The sequence below is a fragment of the Ovis aries genome, chromosome 1 (assembly GCF_016772045.2).
Source record: "Ovis aries strain OAR_USU_Benz2616 breed Rambouillet chromosome 1, ARS-UI_Ramb_v3.0, whole genome shotgun sequence".
Taxonomy (NCBI): Eukaryota; Metazoa; Chordata; class Mammalia; order Artiodactyla; family Bovidae; genus Ovis; species Ovis aries.
Genome location: NC_056054.1, coordinates 99,826,911 through 99,848,400, shown reverse-complemented (window position 1 = coordinate 99,848,400; position 21,490 = coordinate 99,826,911). Strand labels below are relative to the sequence as shown.

At 44.8% G+C, this 21,490-nt stretch overlaps 4 non-coding genes across 4 annotated transcripts; 3 read left to right on the top strand and 1 right to left on the bottom strand.

The window, feature by feature from the left end:
- Positions 1-7,145: 7,145 nt before the first annotated feature.
- On the bottom strand, positions 7,146-7,219 carry TRNAN-GUU (transfer RNA asparagine (anticodon GUU)). The gene has a single exon. It is a non-coding gene; the product is annotated as a tRNA-Asn (tRNA).
- Positions 7,220-7,899: 680 nt separating this feature from the next.
- On the top strand, positions 7,900-7,971 carry TRNAH-GUG (transfer RNA histidin (anticodon GUG)). Its single transcript has one exon. It is a non-coding gene; the product is annotated as a tRNA-His (tRNA).
- A 3,914-nt stretch (positions 7,972-11,885) lies between these two features.
- Positions 11,886-11,956, top strand: TRNAG-CCC (transfer RNA glycine (anticodon CCC)). The gene has a single exon. It is a non-coding gene; the product is annotated as a tRNA-Gly (tRNA).
- Positions 11,957-21,418: 9,462 nt separating this feature from the next.
- On the top strand, positions 21,419-21,490 carry TRNAE-UUC (transfer RNA glutamic acid (anticodon UUC)). The gene has a single exon. It is a non-coding gene; the product is annotated as a tRNA-Glu (tRNA).

Below are 21,490 nucleotides of genomic sequence, written 5' to 3'. Positions count from 1 at the left end.
GAGCATGACCTTGGCTCTGCTGTACACAGCACTAAAACCAAACCAGGAGGGACCCAGCCTGTCACCTTTCAGCCTGGCCTCCGAGCCCAGAATATCACCCAGGAGAGAGAGTGAAGGGAGTTGAGCAGACAAGGGCTGGAGCCTTGCCCAGGTGCATGCAGCCCTGGGCCACTGGGACTCACCTCCTTTTCTGCTCTGCCACTCTCAGAAATTTAACCTTTACTGTCAGTTTTCAACTGGAAAAGCCAAATTAGAGGGAGGAGGTAGTAAGGTAATGTCTGGTTGCCTGGTAGCTACAATTTGGCATTGTTACTGCTGTGGTCTGGATTCAGTTCCAGGTCAGGAAAGCTCTGCTGCTGCTAAGTTGCTTCAGTCGTGTCCGACTCTGTGCGACCCCATAGACGGCAGCCCACCAGGCTCCCCTGTCCCTGGGGATTCTCCAGGCAAGAATATTGGAGTGGGTTGCCATTTCCTTCTCCAATGCATGAAAGTGAAAAGTGAAAGTGAAGTCACTCAGTCATGTCTGATTCTTCGTGACCCCATGGACTGCAGCCTACCAGGCTCCTCCGTCCATGGGATTTTCCAGGCAAGAGCACTGGAGTGGGTTGCCATTGCCTTCTCCCAGGAAAGCTCTAAATTGCATTAAATCTTCCTCTTCCTGACCAGAGGTGGTTTGCTGCAAGGCACAGGCAAGACCCTGTGCAGGGTTCCTGTGTCCAGGTGCCCTTCAGGTCAGGGAAGAGAAATGTGATGAACCACCAGGACTTCTACCCTCCAGTCTTTTCTTTCTTTATTTCAGAAACCTAGTGTCTCACATATGGAGTTTTCATTCAAAGAGAACCTGGGACTTGAGTTCTAAAAACTCATTAAGAAAACAAAAACATAAAACCTTTTAAAATACAAAAAAAAATTGAAATCCTCATATCGTATATTCTGTCGCAACTGCACAGTTAACATTTTCCCGCATTTGCTTTCTCATTCTCTCCATCTACACGATTTGCTCCATCATTTGAGAGTAACTTGCAGGCATCTCAACTCAAGACCACTGGTTGGGCCACTGTTGCTCCTTTCCTTTGGTCTTTCCCTCAAAACCAGCTCCTGTAGGACCTGTCCTCCAAGGTCAGGGGAAGCCTTTGTCCTTGCACAGAGTTCCTGCTTGCCCCTTCAGGAACCTGAAATCTGTTCTCTTTAGGCTGCAGAGAAGCTTCAGGCAGTGTTTTATTCTGCTCTCCCCAAAGTGTAGGCCAGGCTTGCCCTGTGCTTGTAGGAACTCTACTAGGCTGTCATCCCCCCAGCACCGCCTGCTCTTGGAACTCCTCCTGGTAGCCTTGCTGGGCAGTGGGGTCTTGGGTCAGCCTGAGCGCTAGAACCACCCACCTCCTGAAAAACCCTTCTGGGAAGTGCAGCTGCCCTCTTGTCTCTTGCCCGGCTCTTTTTGTTCTGCAGGGAGCATAAAGTGTTTCAACTGGACAGAAAGATAAAGGATCTTTCCTGTGATGGGAGGATGAAGGGATCAGGTGGGAAATGCATTAAAGGGAGAGGGAGAGTTCTCAAGAGCTTCCCACAATTGTCTGCATTGGTGCTGTCAGAGGGTTGGCTGCCCTGTGATCATGGTATGTAGTCTTGTCTCACCCTGGCCTTGGCCTGGCCCTGGGTCCAATCTGAGTCCAAGCAAAGAGAGGCAACCTGGTTTGCAGTACATAATCCATTGTGCCTGTCTCCAAAATGAGGTAGTCACTGAACTTCTAGTTCCAGGATCCCGGTGGATGGAATCCATGGGTTGGGTTTTCTCCTTTTTCCTTGAACTTCCTTTCTTGGTGATCCATAACTCGGGGGGGGGAGGGGGGGGGAAATTAGCTCAGGAAAAAAGTTTAGCTCTGGATAAATTTGTGATCGTCGGTGTTAGGTAAAAGAAAAAATACTTTTAAAGACTTTTAAGAATTCTAATAATTGACATATAATGACATAGACAATGTTCCTGTCATGTTATGTTTCTAAAAATGACTCCTTTTATGCATCATGTGTGTGCATGTTCGCAATTGACTGTTTGCAGTCCTATGGGGAGTCTATAGGTAAGAATAGTGGAGTGGGTTGCCATGCCCTTTTCTGGGGGTCTTCCCAACCCAGAAATGGAACCAGCATCTCTTATGTCTCCTGCATTGGCAGGTGGGTTCTTTACCACTAAGCACCACCTGGGAAGCCCTGTATGCATCACACTAGTTTAGTAACTTCAGTCTAAAAGCTGTTTTATGTTGTCTTCCAGATTTTCTAATAATGAAAAAAATATTGGTGGCAAAGAGCTCTAATCCAGTGTTTGTAGAAGTCTTGGATTTATTTTCTCTTCAAAATTCTAATGACACTGAACTGTCTGATTTTCCTACACTGGTTTTACTGGTCCAATAAGCAAACTTAAATCTTATAAATATTTTTTATAAAATTTTAAAATATGTGTTGTAATAAATTAAATGTACCATGGGCTTCCTATGGTACTAGCAGTAAAGAAAACCGCCTACCAATGCAGGAGACACAAGAGATAAGGGTTCGATCCCTGGGTCGGAAAGATCCCCTGGGGCAGGAAATGGCAATCAGCTCCAGTATTATTACCTGGGAAATTCCATGGACAGAGAGGCCTGGTGGCCTCCGGTTCATAGCTTCTCTGTCCATGGGGCCACAGAGAGTCAGCTGAGCAACTAAGCCTAAATAATATACCATATGATAAATGGAGACTAAGTCATAATTCTAGAAGCCACTATGTTGATTATTCTACCTACCATTTTTGGGATAACCACCTCATTATTTTTATAGATTATAAAGTGTTCATATGGTCACAGATTAAGAGGAGGTGTCAGTACTTTAAGGGATGTCAGTGAGCATGGCCATCTCTGTCACTTTAAGAAGTGTAAAACACACGCAGTGTCTGTGCCAGGAATTAAGGAGCTGTCACTGGAGACTTCTTTCCCTAAAATGTTATTTATTTAAAAAAAAAATTTATGTGTGGGGCAGGTGTGTTCCTTGTTACCTGCCTTCTAGATTGTGAGTCACTCTTTCCTGTTCTTTGTTAGGTTTTCTTTGTCTTTTTCACTGTTAGTGCCATGGGAGGGAAATGGGAGGCCACACCTGGAAAGGACACAGTGCCAAGCTGTTATGCTCTGCTATGTTCCAAATGTGGGCTCAGCAGGGCAGGGGTTTGTCTTGGGTTTGCTCAACACACAGCATCTCTCCCAGAGGAGGGCCTGGCACTTAGTAAGCCCCTAATATGTGTTCAGTGATGAAAGGCATTCTAACGAGAGATCCCAGAAAACAGAAGAGAAGGAGAGAAAAATGGGTAAAATTGGGGGCAGCCTAGAGTACGAGGGACAGAGGAGGACAGACAAAGAGAAATACCCATACACAGGCATGCGCGCACATGCGCACATACACACACACACATAGATTGTCCAAGAACCATATTTAGTGTATAAAGGCAAAGGGCCCAATTATGCTCCGGAGATTCAACAGAAGAACCAAGGGAAGGTGTGCCAATAATTCTTGGTATTCAGGTCTGCACATGATGCGTTATCAGTAGCAGGATTCTCGGTTCTGATGATTTGTCTCAAGTAGGCTAATTTCTTTTTCAAACACTGTCAAGGAATCACATGGAGACAGTGGTCAGTTTGCTAATTCACCCTGGTATAGGAGGCAGCCCAGTCATTAAAGTGTGTGCATACAATGAAGGCAAAAGGCAGTCCACAAAGGAAAGGCAAGAGGAGCAAATGTCTGAGACCAGTGGTTTCCCTAACTCCGGTAGGTAAGCTACGTGGCAGGAGGCAATCTCAAGTCATTCTAGTACCCAGTCACGTAGGTCGCTACTGAAAATGCAGAGGGAAAGGAACAAGTTGCCCTGACTGGACTGACTCCATTTTGAAAAGAACGGGAACTCCATCTTACACTCTCGGTGAACTTTGGACTGTATATTGGGAGGCCATGGAAATAAAATGCAGAGCAGACCTCTCCGGTACAGGGAAACCAAACCAGGCTGACCCCGTACCTAGACTTCCCGGAGCCAAAAAGAATGCAATGTCCACTATGTAATCAATCACTATGTGTAATCTTAATAATACCCATTGTTGATGTAGGCTAAACTGCATGTCCAGATGACTTTAGAATGTAAATTTATGGCTGTAACCTGATTGTATCTCTTACTAACATTGTCCAGAGTGGGCTTTAGAGAATTTGGGGGTTGTGAGCTTGGGCACGTATGCTTTGGGTATAAAAAGTTGTCACAAAAATTGGTCGGCGTCCCTTACTAAAGCGGAATCTCTGCCTCAGACCCACTGGTATAATAAACTCTATTCCACTATCCGTGCTGTCCTTCTGAGTGAGTTTGCTTCCCACTGCTCTTGGCTACAACAAAAACAATTGGAAGTTGTTCGAAGACTTTCTAAACATCTTGGAGGTTTAGTTGCTGAACATATGCAGTAGGGTGTCTGTGGGTAATGGCCACATTGCCCTTCTGTTGTATTTCTTGCTTAGGAGGGCACCACTCCCCAGTTTGGATGAACAGATAGATGCATAGAAAGCTTGTCATACTGACAAGAAGAAGATCTTTCATCAAATTGGAACAATACACTGGAATATCAATAAACACAACTCCTACTGAAGCTCAACTAGGAACATAAAAAGATGCCTTCAGCTCCTGGCAAATGTGGAGTGACAGAAATTTTATTTATCTTCTTGCTTGAAATACCCTCCCCTTCTTCCCTGCTTCCAAGGGGGGCGGGGGTGGGGAGGAAGAAAGACATGAAACACTAGCTTTCCAAACAATGGAAATAGGCAATAAAAAGAGAAATCACGGAGAGATGAAAAACAAGCAAGGTGAGCCCTACCATTGGTTCAGCTTACTAATTTCAGAGAGACTGCAAACTGGGCATGGGGAACAAGATCTGAGGCCAGCTCCTTGATAGTGAAGATAAAGCCAAGAGCCTGTGGAGAGCAAAGTAGCTGGAGTCCATAGGACAAAGATTCAGTGATGAGAGAGATGGAAGAGAGAATCCAGACATATGAAAAAGATCTCCCTCAAATAGTAAACAGAGTTCTGATCAGAGCCTACTTGCAGAGCAATTGCATAATGACAAGGAAAGAAATTCTGAAAAGATCATAGAACTGTGTCTATTACTCACGCAGGGCAGAAAATCTTACTCACTCCCACCGGCCATATTGGGCTACTCATCATTCCTCGACCATTGGCTAGAGACCTCAGCAATTTTGCCTCACTCATGGGAACACTCAGTCCTAGACTGACTTACCTAAAAATCATAAAAGCAAGGTCCAAAAACATGAAAGTAGTTACAAGTCACTTACCTGTCCCCCAGAATAAATCTCAAGATATATAGGAATGCCAAAATAGCCAGTTTCCCCAAAACAAAACTTTGACAATGTCTGGCATCCAAAGAATACCAAGCATGCAAAGAAGCAGGAAAACATATCCCATAAGGAGGAAAAATAATCTATCCAAACTGAACCAGATTTTAAATTATAGAGAGGGTTTTAAAATAGTTATTATGACTGTGTTACATATGTCCAGTTAAGGAGAGATGTAGAGCATAGACAAAAGATGAGACCCAAACTTCAGAGATGAAAAATATAATATCTGGGATGATACATTCACCAGCTAGAATTAACAATAGATGAGACATTGCGGGGCGGGGGGGGGAAGGATAATGGAACACAACACCACAATCAATTTTTAAATATCCACAGTGAAATTCCCACTCAAAAAAAAAAATTTAATAGCATGCGTAAGTGAAGGGTAGGGCAATTTTAGAAAGTCTAATATAATCGAAGTCCCTGAAAACACTGAGGGTAAATTTCGTGAAAGAAAATATTTTTGAAGAAATAATGACAGAAAACATTACAATCATAATTAAAATTATAAGCCCACTGAAACAAGGAACCAAATGGACCCTAACACACTGTAATTAAACTGTTCAATTCCACTGAAAAAGAAGCAATCTCAAAAGAAGCACGACAGAAAACAAAAAGATTATATCAGATTTCTCATCAGAAGCAGTGGATATAAGATAGTGGTAAAGCAACTATACCCCAATTTAAAAATAAAAACTTTTTGAAAGGAATCAAGAAATAGGAAAATAAACTCTGCTATATACAGTTACAAAAAAAAAAGAGAAGATGATAGTGGAATAACATCTTTAAAGGATTGAGGGGAGGGGGTGGGAAACAGTTTATGTAGAATTCTACACTTCTCCCCACCCCCCTCCCAAAGTCTTGGAGAGATAAAAATGAAAATTTTACAGACATACAAATGTTGAAAGACTTCATCACCAGCAGAACCACACTACAAGAAATGTTAGCGTCCTCCAGGAAAAAGGAAACTCACACTAGCTGGAAATAAGGATGTACACAAATTGATGGACAATGAAAATGGCATCTGTGGGAGAAATATACATTTATTATTATTATTGGTATTATCATTACTGTTTAAACCTTTTTAAAAACATGCGACAGTTTAAAGAAAAGTAACAATGATAGATTGTGGAGTTTATAACATAAGCAAAGTAAACATGCATGACAATAGCATAAAGGCCAGCAGGGGAGAAATGTAAAAAGGTGTGACATGGCTTGAAGGCAGACTGTGGTGAGTTACAGATGTATGTTGTAAAGCCTAAAGCAATCGCTAAAATAACAAAACACAGTTATAGCTAATAGGCCAATGAAGGTGAGAGAATGGAACCATATACAAAACCATGTAAACACTATGATAGAGCAGTTGCTCTTCCGGAACTCTGTCCTATAAGATATGTGCACAAGATTGATGAATGTGTATTCATTGTAACAGAAAATGCATAGAGCCAAATGAATTTCAAAGTTAGATGGGAAGGATTCAATAAATACTAGTACAAACAATGGGAGAAACTTCATTGCTAAAAGGAACCCAGAGGATAACGATGAGATGAAGAATCCTGGATTCTAAGTAACCTGTTTTCCTCCAGAGCACTTCCGTGGGGATCAGTGATGTCCTCGCTTATGTCCTCCTGTTGTGCATAAGATTCAGGGAACAAAAGGGTAATGGAGGACTTCTGCACCTTTAGGGGAATGTGCAGGGTAGTAATAACCGCACCCTGTTTTCATTCTGAAAAAGCAGGAACCGTCCCTGGGTGGGCTTGAACCACCAACCTTTCGGTTAACAGCCGAACGCGCTAACCGATTGCGCCACAGAGACACCTGGAGGTGTCGCCCTATTTCCCCTCCCCCACCTCTTTCCCTTAGATTGCAAGCAAGCCTTCCACGCTAGGAGGAGCCACTCATCCTTCTCCCAACAGTTATACCCGCTGCAAAGCCTCCGAACACCAGGGAAACCTGTGGGGAAGCCGGGGGTCGGGCGATTCCGAAAGCAGAAGTGCAGTCGAGCGTCCCCGCAGCGCCTGGCGCCACGCTCCCCGCAGATGCAGAGCCCCGGCGCCGCTCCGGACCTGATCCGAGCGGGCCCCAGGGAAGCTGAACCCCGAGTGGACTCTGTGCTGCCTCCCAGTTTGCTCTGCCTTCATTCGACCGTCTGCGCCCCTGGCGTTGCCCCCTTTCTCCCTGCGTTCAGCCGGCCAAGGGAGCCAGAAAGAGGGCTTGGGGACGGTTTATCAAAACAGAAATATAAACAGGCGGGAATGAAGCAGGGGCGGCAAGGACAAAGCAAAGATAACTTCCGGAAGCAGGTGCAGAGACAAGGACTGGACGCAGGGGAAATGAAAACTGCAACAGACTTGAGAGGGCGTAACGGAGGGAAGGTGCGAGAGAGAATCAGGAGTGCCTGCAATTATCCAACAACAAAGCAGCAGCACAGTAATTGGAACGGATTTGTCAAAGTTAAAAGAGCAATATCGCATCTCGCCTGCTGTACAGTGGCGCGCCGTGATCGTATAGTGGTTAGTACTCTGCGTTGTGGCCGCAGCAACCTCGGTTCGAATCCGAGTCACGGCAGTGTTTGTCTTTATCTTTTGCATTGTATCTGCCAAAACAACTCTTGGCCTGAAAGGAAATCATTAAGTTGTGTTTACAGAACAAAATGTTTGTATCATTAATGGGCAGCTGTTTTAATACTGTAATGTGTAGTTGTCACCAGGATCGACAGAAAATTTTTATCATTCAAGCATTGCCCTTGATACTTTCCAGGTAATGCATATCTATCCTCTGATACTTAACTCTGATGTCTACTCCTTCAGGCTTCTTTCTTCAAGTTCATGTGAATGAATGTATAATTTTTCTATCTAGCTATTAACAAGCGACATGATGTTTTTGATACATATGTATGTTATTGAATTTCTCACACCTTAATTTTGGCATTAAGCTAATATAAAACTGTGTCACAAATGATGGACATTAGGATAATTTCAAACTACAGCTTTTGGGAAAGGCTCATATAAATGCCATTCTACTAGTTATTTGTGGATGTGAGCATAAAATTCCATTGAAAGAAAGGGAGTAATGGACAGGAAATTGTCAAGGAAGGCAAGACCAATGGCTTTCTATCCTAGAGGTTTTAGTATGCCAGAGGGGAGAGGAGCAGTGAGGCAGGTCGTAGAAAAGTGGAATATTTATTGCCACTGAAGAGCACTAAAAAGGTGACTAGGAAGCAGATTGTGGCTGCCAGTTACCATGACTAAACACTCATGGTTCCATAACCTTGTTTGCCACTAGCAACAGCTGCAGAAAATTGCCTCCTCTCACTTATGCAATTTCTGAGTGCAGTTACATAGACCTTACATTTTTCACAAAATGTTAACTCAAAATAGTTCATAGACTTAAAAGGAACATGCTAAATTATAGAAGTTCCAGAAGATAGCATAGGAGAAAATCTATGTGATCTTAGGCTTGACACTAAGTTTCCTGGGTATGAAACAACATAGTGCAATGTAGTCCGAGACTGGGATAGGAAAAAGGATATGTAGTGACAATGGTTTCGGTTTCAAAAATTCCAAACCTCAGAGGTTTTAGTGGATAAACTCGGTACTTCAAAGACATACTCCCAACAGGAGAGGTCTGCAGCATTAGCAGTTTGGAAGCACTTTGTGGCTTCAGAGGGCTGCAAAAACTGATTTTTCCAAGACAGCATCTTAAGCTGTGCATTAGTCAGGAATTGAACCCATATCTCCTGGATGGGAGGTGAGAATTCTGCCACTAAACCACCAGTGCTCTCCTGTAAGTCCTTGCTCTCAGCTTCACCAGGAAGAGTCACAGAAATGATGTTGCAAGGCCAGTTTAAAAAATCAGTTTATACAGGCCTCTTTATTCAAAATGCAGAACAAAGCCCCAAAAGCACACCCAGAACAGAAGTTTGTATAGGAGGTTTAGGTCAGGAAACACCATCAAGATGTGGAATTCAAATCAAAATACTGGACTTCATTTCCTCACTTAGGATGCATTCTCTTCGCCCTCCTGTGGCTTGGTGCCTTCCAAACCCTTTCCCCTCACTCTTGAGACAAACACCAATTCTTCCCTAAACAGGCATTCCGGACCCAGAGACAGTTTGGGAGGCTCAAAATTTGGAGATGTGCCTGAGTTACTTCAGAAGATCTGAATGACAATTAAGCCTCTCTTCTCCCAAGGCTCTTTTTCTTTCTTTCTTTTTTTAAAAAAATTTAAAGCAACTTGATATCCTCTTCTCCTGATTCAATAACAGTAACATAAATTATAACAAAAATTTATTGAAGTGGACACCTAAGTGAATTTAATCTATTCTCTTCAGAATTAATGACTAACCAGGTAAGATACTCTTTTGAGTTGCTGAAAAGGCCAAGAATCAAATGGCCTTGATTTTAAGCTCTTGTGTTTGAGAGAGACCTACGAAAGGGTGAATAAATTAAAATTTCACTCCAAGATTTCCCTTTAGCCCCACCCTCTTTGGTCATTCAAGGAGGGCAATGAGAAGAATGATTGCATTTGATTCTGGATAGATGCTGGATTGCTACTCTTCTGTCTAACATAAATTTCTTTTGCCCTTTGCCTTGTCTGATATTCAAATTATCCCTTTTTTATTCTTTAAAAAAAATTAGCCTGAAATAGGCCAAGCACTAATCCATGCACAATCACTGCACAGTGCAGAGCCCCAGAGTTTCTCTCCTCCTGAGCATCTCTTTTAAGTCCTTAGAAAAGCCCAAGGATCAAAATAGCCAGTTTTCAGACTCTGGTGTCTCACAGAGACCTACACAAAAGTATAAGCGAAGTTTTCGCACCAAGGTTTATTCCCTTCATCACACCACCCATATCTTTCCCCTCTCCTTCCCATCTCTTGAGTTGTTTTCAGCTCTGAAGATCCACTCAAGATCTTTTTAGCACATTACACTCAAGCAAAACTTTATTTTTGATCATTTTATTCTCCACCTTTTTCAGTTGTTATGCTGCAGTTCCGATGCTTTGCAGACTCATCATTCTGCCTATCTCACTAAATTTATTTTTTCTTTATCTGTTAGTGTGTGTGTGAGAGAGAGAAACTTTCCTTTATTTGCTCCTGTCTCTCTCTTCCCTTATTTAACAACTCTAGACTATAAACTATGCTAGGCACTGTGCTATCTCTTGAAAATATTTTATTTACATACATAGTCTTGGTTTTTGTGGGAAATATAAATCTTTTTCTTATGAAAATATGTCTTTGGAAGACAAAGTCAAGTAAAATGTGATTTTGTTAGAACACAATGTCAAAAGCAAAGTGGACACATCACACATTCAATTCTGGCAGTCAGGAAAGTCTCTCCAGGGGAAGCTTCTGAACTGAGACCTGAAGAACGAGGATGAGTTTGAAGAATGAAGAGGGAGTTGTGAAAGGCCTCCCTGTAGAGAGAAGCAAGTCCCTGAAAGGGAGAGAGCTCCTGAAACATCAAGTTACTTCACTGTTGCTGGACTTGGGAACTGGCAAGAGGTATCTTGATGATAAGGAGGGGGAGAAGCAGGTACATGTCCTAGAGGTAAGAAGACATTTTAGTGAAGGAATATGGGGACACTGGGTGGCTTTAGGCCACAGGCATGTTCAGATTTGGGCTGTGCAAGGGCACTCAGGATACAGTGAGGCAAATGAATACCACTCAGTCATAAGAAAGAACAAAATTTTGCCATTTGCTGTTCATGGATGGACTGGGAGGGCATTAAGCTGAGTGAAATTAGTCAGACAGAGAAAGGCAAATACTGTATGATCTCACTTAGAGGTGGAATCTAAAAAACACAACAAACTAGTAAATATAACAACAACAACAACAAAAGATTAAAAGAGCAAACTAATGGTTATCAGTGAGTTGGGGGGCAACATAAGGTTGGGAGTGCGGAAGGTTCAGACTGTTAGGTGTAAGATAGGCTCAAGGAGGTATTGTACAACATGATGAATATAGCCAATATTTAGTAACAACTGTAAATGGAAAGTAACCTTAGAACGTGTATATTTTGAAGTCTTAAATGTAAAATTTTTAATTAAAAATATTTTTTTACTTGCCTATTTTAGCAAGTTAGACCATTTTCTCAGACTCTTTAAGACCATTGCATAGACTCTTTTGGGTAAAACTTAAGGTTGACAGTTGAAGGTCTAGGGTTACAAACAAAGGATCTGAATGAATCTCCGATGTTTTTCTGCAAGGGTCTGTTCTGTGATTGGAAAGAGCCTTTATCAGAGCTGTAATGTGAGCGAACAAAACCAATATTTCTATATTTCATTTGGTTGTCCCCACCGCATGCTATTGCCTAATTGTCAATCTCTTTTGCAAGCCTTTCCTTTGAGTGCCTTTCAGTCTGTGAGTTCTATCTTCCAAAGACAACACCTATTTGGGAAGTCTTTTGTTTCCCCACCACCAGGCCCTTGGTTATTGTGGAGATTGTTTCTGGAGAGCTGTCAAAAGGTCACTTGTGGCAAGGCATTGGTGGTTCAGTGGTAGAATTCTCGCCTCCCACGCGGGAGACCCGGGTTCGATTCCCGGCCAATGCATAGTGCCCAAGTGCTTTTCACACTTCCTTGTTTTGCCTAGTGCACGGTCAGGTCTGAATAGTACGCGGTTCGCGGTTCTGGCCACCAGGAGCAGGAAAAGGAGAACTGAAAACCTCGAGGTGGTTCTGAACCGAAGACTGTAAGAGGACGAGGTCAACTGGGGCTTTGCAAAGCTCTGAGGTGTTTGGGTATATGGAGAAGCATTTGGTGGCTGGCAGCGCAGCAACCACCTCCCTGGTGGGTTCCTACCTTCCAATGTGTATTTCTGTGGGCCTTCGATTTAGAATATTTGGACTTGTTACTTTTCAGTTTTTCTCCCAGAAGGTCTTAGCAACCCAAAGAGCCATCAGGTCGCTGATTCACACTCTGGAGCTTGGGCTGACGAATGGGCCATAACCCACCAGGGAGCGAGAATTAAGAGAGCAGCTGCGGCCCGGCCGACCCCCCAGTGTCCAAGGCGGCGCCAGCGGCCAAGGTAGAGGAAAGCCTGAGGGAAGGAATCCGCGCCGACAGGAGCGGAGATGCAAAGACGGGGTCTTGCGCAGCAGTGGCAAGATGTCTCTGAGGCTGTGCGCCAGACGTTGTGATGAATTTAACATCGTCAGCTACTTCGGCCTCTGCGTGTCCTGTGAGCCCATCAGTGTTCCAGGAAGGATCTCATGTACCTGGAAATGCGTGTCAACAGTACTATATATATAGTGGTTCTGTCGCTAAGTGGTGTCCGACTCTTTGCGACCCCATGGACTGCAGCACACACTGTCTCTCCGAGTTTGCCTAAGTTCCTGTCCATTGAATTTGGTGATGCCATCCAACCATCTCATCCTATGTTGTCCCCTTCTTCTCCTGCCTTCAATCTTTCCCAGCATGAGTCTTTTCCAACGAGTTGGCTCTTTGCATCAGGTGCCCAAAGTATTGGACCTTCAGCTTCAGCATCAGTCCTTCCAATTGAGGGTTGATTTCCTGTAGGATTGATTGGTTTGACCTCCTTGCTGTACAAGGGACTCTCAAGAGTCTTCTCCAACACCACAATTTGAAGGCATCAGTTCTTCGTGCTCAGCCTTCATTACGGTCCAACTCTCACATCCCTGCATGACTACTGGAAAAACCATAGCTTTGACTATACCTTTGTCAGTAAAGTGATGTGTCTGCTTTTAATACGCTGTCTAGGTTTGTCATAGCTTTCCTTCCAAGGAGCAAGCATCTTAATTTTGTGGCTGCAATCACTGTCCACAGTGATTTTGGAACCCTGTATTCTGTGTAGTAATTATTATTTTCTTCCTCTACATAGTTAATGTGGCTAATTAGATTAATTTATTTTCTAAACAGCATCAATTATTTTCCAAGATAAGACCAATTTTGTCATAGCATTCAATGAGCTTTCTTGGTGATTCAAATGGTAAAAAATTTGCCTGCAATACAAGAGACTTCCGTTCAATCTCTTGGTCAGGAGGAACTCCTTGCTCCCTTCTTCCTGCCCCAGCATTCTTTTCTGGGGAGTTCGATGAATACAGAATCTATATATCCCATTGGATCCCAAAGAGTTGGACACGACTAAGTGACTACTTCTTTTTTTTGTGTGTGTGACTACTTCTTACATACATCATTACTATATTATTTGATTCAGTATTTAACACTTTCCACATACTTTTTTTCTTATTTTTCTTTATTTTCACATACTTTTGTAACACATTACTTGACTCAGTATTTTTAAATTACAGCTATATTCAGCAATGAGAGTCCTATAACTTCTGTTTGTTACATGATATTTTTTGGAGAGTTTGGCTTTAGTCTGGACTGATACAATAAATTGGAGAAAATGTGCCATCTTTTAATTCTTTTGGAATTTCTTTGCTCAGGAGCCATTTCTTCTAATGAACATTTTTTAGTCCTGGAGATTTCTTTGCAGGAAGATTTTAAAATTCTGACTTGAAATAGTGCTTGTAGACTAGTTCTTCCCCACCCCCGCAAAAAAAACAAAAAAATTCATTATTGGGACAAAGGATTCAGTTCCTCTAAAATATTTATTTTGTGTTTAAGAGATTCACTTATTGTTCCCTTATGTCTATAAGTTTAGTAGCAATGACTTCCTTTTTCTCTCTGAACAGTTTTATCAGCTTTAGTAGTCTTTTCAACGTCAACCATTTATATTTTCTCTTCTGTATATTTATTTCTAACTTTAAAATTTCTGCTTTTCTAGTTAATTTCTAATCCTATCTGCTTCTGTTACTGTTATTCTTTTAGTAACTGTAAGATGAAGATTTATCTCTTCAGCAATCAGCCTTAATTTTCATAATTTGCATTTATGTTTGCGCTCAGTTCAGTCACTCAGTCGTGTCCGACTCTTTGCAACCCCATGAACCACACCACACCAGGCCTCCTTGTCCATCACCAACTCCCAGAGTCCACCCAAACCCATGTCCATTGAGTCAGTGATGCCATCCAACCATCTCATCCTCTTCTCCTCCTGCCCTCAATCTTTCCTAGCATCAGGGTCTTTTCAAATGCGTCAGTTCTTCGCACCAGGTGGCCAAAGTATTGGAGTTTCAGCTTCAACATCAGTCCCTCCAATGAACACCCAGGACTGATCTCCTTTAGGATGGACTGGTTGGATCTCCTTGCAGTTCAAGGGACCCTCAAGAGTCTTCTCTAACACCACAGAAGCATCAATTCTTCGGTGCTCAGCTTTCTTTATAGTCCAACTTTCACATCCATACATGACAACTGGAAAAACCATAGCCTTGACTAGACGGACCTTTGTTGGCAAAGCAATGTCTCTGCTTTTTAATATGCTATCTAGGTTGGTCATAACTTTCCTTCCAAGGAGCAAATGTTTTTTAATTTCATGGCTGCAATCACCATCTGCAGTTATTTTGGAGCCCTCAAAAATTAAGTTTGTCACTGTTTCCACTGTTTCCCATCTATTTGCCATGAAGTGATGGAACCTGATGCCATGATCTTAGTTTTCTGTTGAGCTTTAAGCCAACTTTTTCACTCTCCTCTTTCACCTTCATCAGAGGCTCTTTAGTTCTTCACTTTCTGCCATAAGGATGGTGTCATCTGCATATCTGAGGTTATTGATATTTCTCCCAGAAATCTTGATTCCAGCTTGTGCTTCTTCCAGCCCAGCATTTCTCATGATGTACTCTGCATATAATTAAATAAGCAGGGTGACAATATACAGCCTTGACGTACTCCTTTTCCTATTTGGAACCAATCTGTTGTTCCATGTCCAGTTCTAACTGTTGCTTCCTGACCTGCATATAGGTTTCTCAAGAGGCAGGTCAGGTGGTCTGATATTCCCATCTCTTTCAGAGTTTTCCACAGTTTATTGTGATCCACACAGTCAAAGGCTTTGGCATAGTCAATAAAGCAGAAATAGATGCTTTTTAGGGAACTCTCTTGCTTTTTCGACGATCCAGCAGATGTTGGCAATTTGATCTCTGGTTCTTCTGCCTTTTCTAAAACCATCTTGAACATCTGGAAGTTCACAGTTCACGTATTACTGAAGGCTGGCTTGGAGAATTTTGAGCATTACTTTACTAGCATGTGAGATGAGTACAACTGTGCAGTAGTTTGAGCATTCTTTGGCGTTGTCTTTCTTTGGGATTGGAATGAAAACTGACCTTTCCCAGTCCTGTGGCCACTGCTGAATTTTCCAAATTTGCTGACATACTGAGTGCAGCACTTTCACAGCATCATCCTTCAGGATTTGAAATAGCTCAACTGGAATTCCATTACCTCCACTAGCTTTGTTTGTAGTGATGGTTCCTAAGGCCCACTTGACTTCACATTCCAGGATGTCTGGCTCTGGGTGAGTGTAAGTGATCACACCATCGTGATTATCTTGCTCGTGAAGATCTTTTTTGTATAGTTCTTCTGTGTATTCTTGCCACCTCTTCTTAATAGCTTCTGCTTTTGTTAGGTCCATACCATTTCTGTCCTTTATCAAGCCCATCTTTGCATGAAATGTTCCCTTGGTATCTCTAATTTTCTTGAAGAAATCTCTAGTCTTTCCCATTCTATTGTTTTCCTCTATTTCTTTGCATTGATCACTGAGGAAGGCTTTCTTATCTCTCCTTGCTATTCTTTGGAACTCTGCATTCAAATAGGTATGTCTTTCCTTTTCTCCTTTGTTTTTCACTTCTCTTCTTTTCACAGCTATTTGTAAGGCCTCCTCAGAGAGCCATTTTGCTTTTTTGCTTTTTTTTTTTTTCCTTGGGAATGGTCTTGCTTCCTGTCTCCTGTACAATGTGACGAACTTCTGTCCATAGTTCATCAGGCACTCTATCTATCAGATCTAGTCCCTTAAACTTATTTCTCACTGCCACTGCATAGTCATAAGGGATTTGACTTAAGTCATACCTGAATGGTCTAGTGGTTTTCCCCACTTTCTTCAATTTAAGTCTGAATTTGGCAATAAGAAGTTCATGATCTGAGCCACAGTCAGCTCCCGGTCTTGTTTTTGCTGACTGTATAGAGCTTCTCCATCTTTGGTGGTTCAAACCCTCACCAGCAGCGGGTGTTTCACACTATAGAATGTAAAGGATTGGCATCTCTTCCTTTTCTACATAAGCTCTCTTCCCTTAATGGCCAAGACAGGAACCTCCACTCCTATATTCCTCCTGTCCTTTGTATTTTGTGCACCACAGGAGAACCTAAGCCCAGATCATCGCTGATCCTGGGAGAGGAGTTCAGGAGGAAAACAGGCCACTCACAATTGAGAAATTCTCAAAAGAGTAGACTCATCATTAAACTGTGAATATGCCCTGTATGTGGGCTGCATGGGTCATTTTGTTGTGGCTGGCTGACCACAGTGCATGGTCTGGCAGGATTAGCTGGCTCCAATCTCTTTGATTGCTAGGCCCTGCCTTGTTTGGAATCTCCAGCCTCTGGTTAGCATGGCAGGGTCAAGAGGCAGCTGGCTGTGGAACCCCTGGGTGCTAGGGCTAGTACTGGCACACTGGTGGGCAAAGCCAGGTCCTGAGGTCTGGTCTGGCTGGAGGGCCCAGGAGTCCCCAGGCTGGTGTCTAACTGCTGGTAGATGGGGCTAGTTCCAGACAAAGGTGACTCTGAGGGGTCCAGACACTTCAATTGGCTGGCTAATGGGTTGGGCCAGAGTCTAGTCAGTCTGAGGGCTGGTGAAAGAATAGGACAGTTTAAGAAAAGTAATAACCTTGGATTGTTGTTACTTGGATAGTTATAAACTCTGGGTTTATAACATATGCAAAGTTAAATGCAACAAAACAAATAAAGGCAGGAAGGGGAGAAATGTGAACTGGTGTGACTTCTCTTGAAGGCTGCTGGGATCCACAGGAAGTCCCGTACAAATGGCCACGTCTCTAAGGCCAGGATACATAACTACCCTACCAGATATGGAGAAATAAAAACAGTACATTAGCAAAATGAGGTCATGCTCCAAATGAAGGAACAAGATAAAACTCCAAACTTAAGTAAAGTGGAGATAGGCAGTCTTTTACTTAGTTCATGAGGTTCTCACAGCAAGTATACTGGGACGGTTTGCCATTCTCTCCTTCAATGAATCACGTTTTGTCAGAACTCTCTGCTATAACCAGTCCATCTTGGGTGGCCCTGCATAGCATGGCTCATAGCTTCATTGAATTATGGCAAGCCCCTTCACCCTCACAAGACAGTGAGTGATTCATGAAGGGGAAAAGTAGAGCTGCAGTCTATAGCAGGAAAGATGCATCGCTGGGTGAACTCGAACCACGAACCTTTCAGTTAATAGCCAAACAAGTTAACAGATTGCACCACAAAAACAGCCCAAAATCATGGAATCAGAAGATGGTTGCTTCTTGGCAGGAAAACTGTGACAAACCTAGACAGTGTGTTGAAAAGCATAGACATTACTGCAGACAAAGGTCCGTATAGTCAAGGCTATGGTCTTCCCCATGGTCATGTATGGTTGTGAGAGCTGGACCATAGAGAAGGCAGAATCCCAAAGAATTGATGCCTTCAAACTGTGGTGCTGGAGAAGAATCCTGAGAGTCCCCGGGACAACAAAGAGATCAAACCAGCCAATCTTCAGGGAAATCAACCCTGAATACTTGTTGGAAGGACTGATGCTGAAGCTGAAGCTCCGGTATTTTGGTCCTCTGATGCGAACAGCAGACTCATTGGAAAAGTCCCTGGTGCTGGGAAAGACTGAGGGTAGAAGAGGGCGTCAGAGCATGAAATCATAGGATGGCATCACCAATGCAATAAACATGAACTTGGGCAAACTCCAGAAGATGGTGAGGGATTGGGAGGCCTGGCATGCTGCAGCCCACAGAATCTCAAAGAGATGGACACAACTGGGCAACTGAACAACAACAGCAGGCGGTCTACCCCAGAAAAGATTAGATTTCAGAGATACAGAGAGCAGAAAAAAAGGTGATTCTCAGAGCCCAGGGCTGAATGCAGCTGTGCAAGGCTCCCAGCCTTTGCCTCACTGCTCATCACCCTTCACCACCCTCTCCCTCCTGAGTGAGGCTTTGGGCTCAGAGGCCAGGCCACAAGATGGATTCCATCCTACTCTAGCTTTAGGTGCTGTGTGCTGGGAGAGCCAATGTGATGGTCTCTTTCGAACCTCAGTTGCCTTTTGAATCAGGGGCAGACTTGGTTCTCAGTGGGTGATGAGCAGATTCATCTATTTCCTGTTTCCTGACCTGACTGCGGGGCACCTCTCCTGGTTAAAAGCACGTGTACCGGCTCCTTTCCCCCCCAACCATTTCAATTTGTGGAGCATGAAATCCTTCATCTTTGTGTCTTTGGTTTGAGCCCCATGCAGAGTTGAATTCGTTCTCTATTTTTCTGTCGTGAAAATCAAATTGTTTCACAAGTGTGCTGGGGTGAGGGAAAGCCAAGTTTGCTTCACAGGGATGCATTTCTTGGTTTTCTGAGACATGATCCCTGTCAACGTGTAGAGGAGATTTAGGCCCCTGAAGAGAAGGTGTGGGGATTTTCAGATGGAAAGATAACCTGAAGGCAAGCCTTCTCCTGTGTCTTCCTTGGAATGTCTGTGGCCTGGCCTCTAAAGAGCTTACTCAGAGCAAAGAAAGGAGGCCTGGTTCCTAGTGCTGAGTTGGCTTACGGTAGTAGAACTTCTGGGTTTGGGGGGAGATAAACGCAGCTACACATTTTGCCATAACCCACCCCACTTGCCCCCGTTTTTGAAAAAACAGGAGTTCAGGGGGAAAGTTTCAGGGAGAAAAAAAAAAAAAAGGAACCTGTTTTCGCCCGGGGGACCTTTCCGGTGTTAGGCGAACGTGATAACAACTACACTACGGAAACCCCGTGGGTACCAACGCCTAATGACAGCTCCAAGAAATGAACTTGTCGCCAAGACTGGCCCACCAAAAATTTTTGAAGAAAAAGGATCCTGGGAGCACCTTCGATCTCCCAAGCACGTAGACTGCAGTTCCCGAGAGGCCTTCCTTAAGGTTAGGGTTTCTCGCCTCCCGCGAAGCGAGGTCCCTGGGGCCCCCACCTCCAACTGAGTCTCCAGTTCTTCAGCCTAGCGCCAGAGACCAGGGATCGCTCCATTGAATCCCCATCTTCCAGAAGCCGCAGGAGCTGGGAGTGATGGGCTCGTCTGAGCCGCAAGCAACCTGGACGCCCTTCAGTGTAGACGCCGCCCCTCCCCGGCTGCAGACGGCACAGGTGGTCGGTCAGCGCTCTTGGCTCTCGGAAATGAGCGGTGTTTCGAATTCACCCGGGAACGCGAGGCCCGGCCCTCCCCTGTGCTCCCAAGCTCCGCGCGCTCTTGCCTTGCAGCCCTTGATGTCCGCGGCAAACGGGGTTCCTCAGGTTACTGCTGCTATGGCTTATTCTAGTTGTCCAATATAGTTCAAATCCAAGACTTTCACCACGCTTTCATGTTTCACATGAAGAGCAGCAAAGGCTGAAGGCTCAGGTCTTCTGTCTGTTTGAAAATAGCGAGTATCAACGCAGGCCGAGACTTTCTTCCCTGCCTGTATTGAATTCGCTTGCAGACCAGGCCCCCGCATAAAGCCGCGGGGGAGCCAGGCTCGGTCCACACAGATCTCAAGGTCGTTCATTCCTCGCTAATTGTACTTGAGATTCTTCTTGAGAAACAGTTTTGTTTTACCTTTTACAATGCCTGAAACGCCTTTTATGATTTTCCAGTTCAACAGGTCATGAAGTAAGAGTTTTAACCTAGGACGGCAGAGGTCAAGGCAATTTTCCCAGAAAGCTGGCGTCTGGAGGGGTTTCCGTGTTCACCTCACAGCAGGCAGTTTCTTTTTGCTGAAAAACTTAATGCAGTGTTGTCTGTGTGTCTGTCTGCCTCTGGTTACCTTTAGAAGTAAAAGGTAACAAGCTTGGGGATGTAGGTGCGTTTTCTCCTGCAGTGGTTTTTCTTTTCTTAGTACGGCAGTCACAGCCATTTCCTTCCAGCGTGAGGTTCACGGGGCTCCGACCCCGAGGGAGGCGCGGGCCGCGTGCGCACCGGCCCCCAGGCTACGGGGCTCCGCCTGGTTCCGCGTGGACTCCGAGTGCGGTCGAGGGTGCGACCGCGCGGCAGCACCCTCACCAGCGCTGGAGTCTGAGTCCCCACAGAGGCGGACTTGAAAATTGCTTTAGATCAGGACGTTACATGAAATTCCCCTGCCTTCCTCGCATCCAGGTCCTAGTTTTCACCTTTCACGTCCAGCCAGAGGAGCGGATTAGCGGTCTTTCGGTCCTGTCCAGCGCGCTGCCCTTCCATGTAGACTGGACGAGGAGGGTGGTTCTTTCCCCGACAGAGGGGGCGGGGGGCGGGGAGACGGACCACCTTTCTCGGGAGAGTCGTTTGCCCAAGTCCAGAGTCGCGAAAAGGAGGGACTGGGACTGTGTGGGACAGAGAGGCAAACGCCAAGTCCTGACTATTTGGATGTGGGTCTGAGGAAAGCGCGGCGTCAGGGACAACTGGAGGTCTGAGCCCAGGGAGCTGGAGATGGCGTCATCCAAGGCGGGAGAACCGCAGGGCAGCAGGTCGTCGGGGGAAGACCGGACGGAATCCAGGTCTGGGTGTGGAGCCTTGTTCGCAAGCGCTTTGCATCCAGCCCTCCCGGTTCCTGCACCCGCCTGGAGTCTTTCGTGTCGTTGGGGATCCCGAGGTCTCACCCGCGGGGCTGCCCTCCCGCCTCTCCCGCCCCCGCCCCGGCGACCTGCTCTCCACGCGCGCTCGCCGGGAAAAGGCGCGTCTCCAGGGCAGTTGTGAGGTGCGCCGGGACTGGGCAAGTCGTGGGGACGTGAGGATCAGGTGGACCTCCGGGCGCGTCCACTGTCACGCAGAGCGCTCGGCCTTTGGTGTGGAGCTCCTCATTTGGAGAAAGCAGGGAAGGAACGTTCTTTGGGTACAGTTCCTTGGAGGAGGGTGCGGGACTCAGACAGGAGGGCGAAAGACGCCACACACTGTTTTCCGGTTTCCTGTTCTCACTTATGAGGACCTTAGCACGTAGTTCCCTGGTGGTCTAGTGGCTAGGATTCGGCGCTTTCACCGCCGCGGCCCGGGTTCGATTCCCGGTCAGGGAA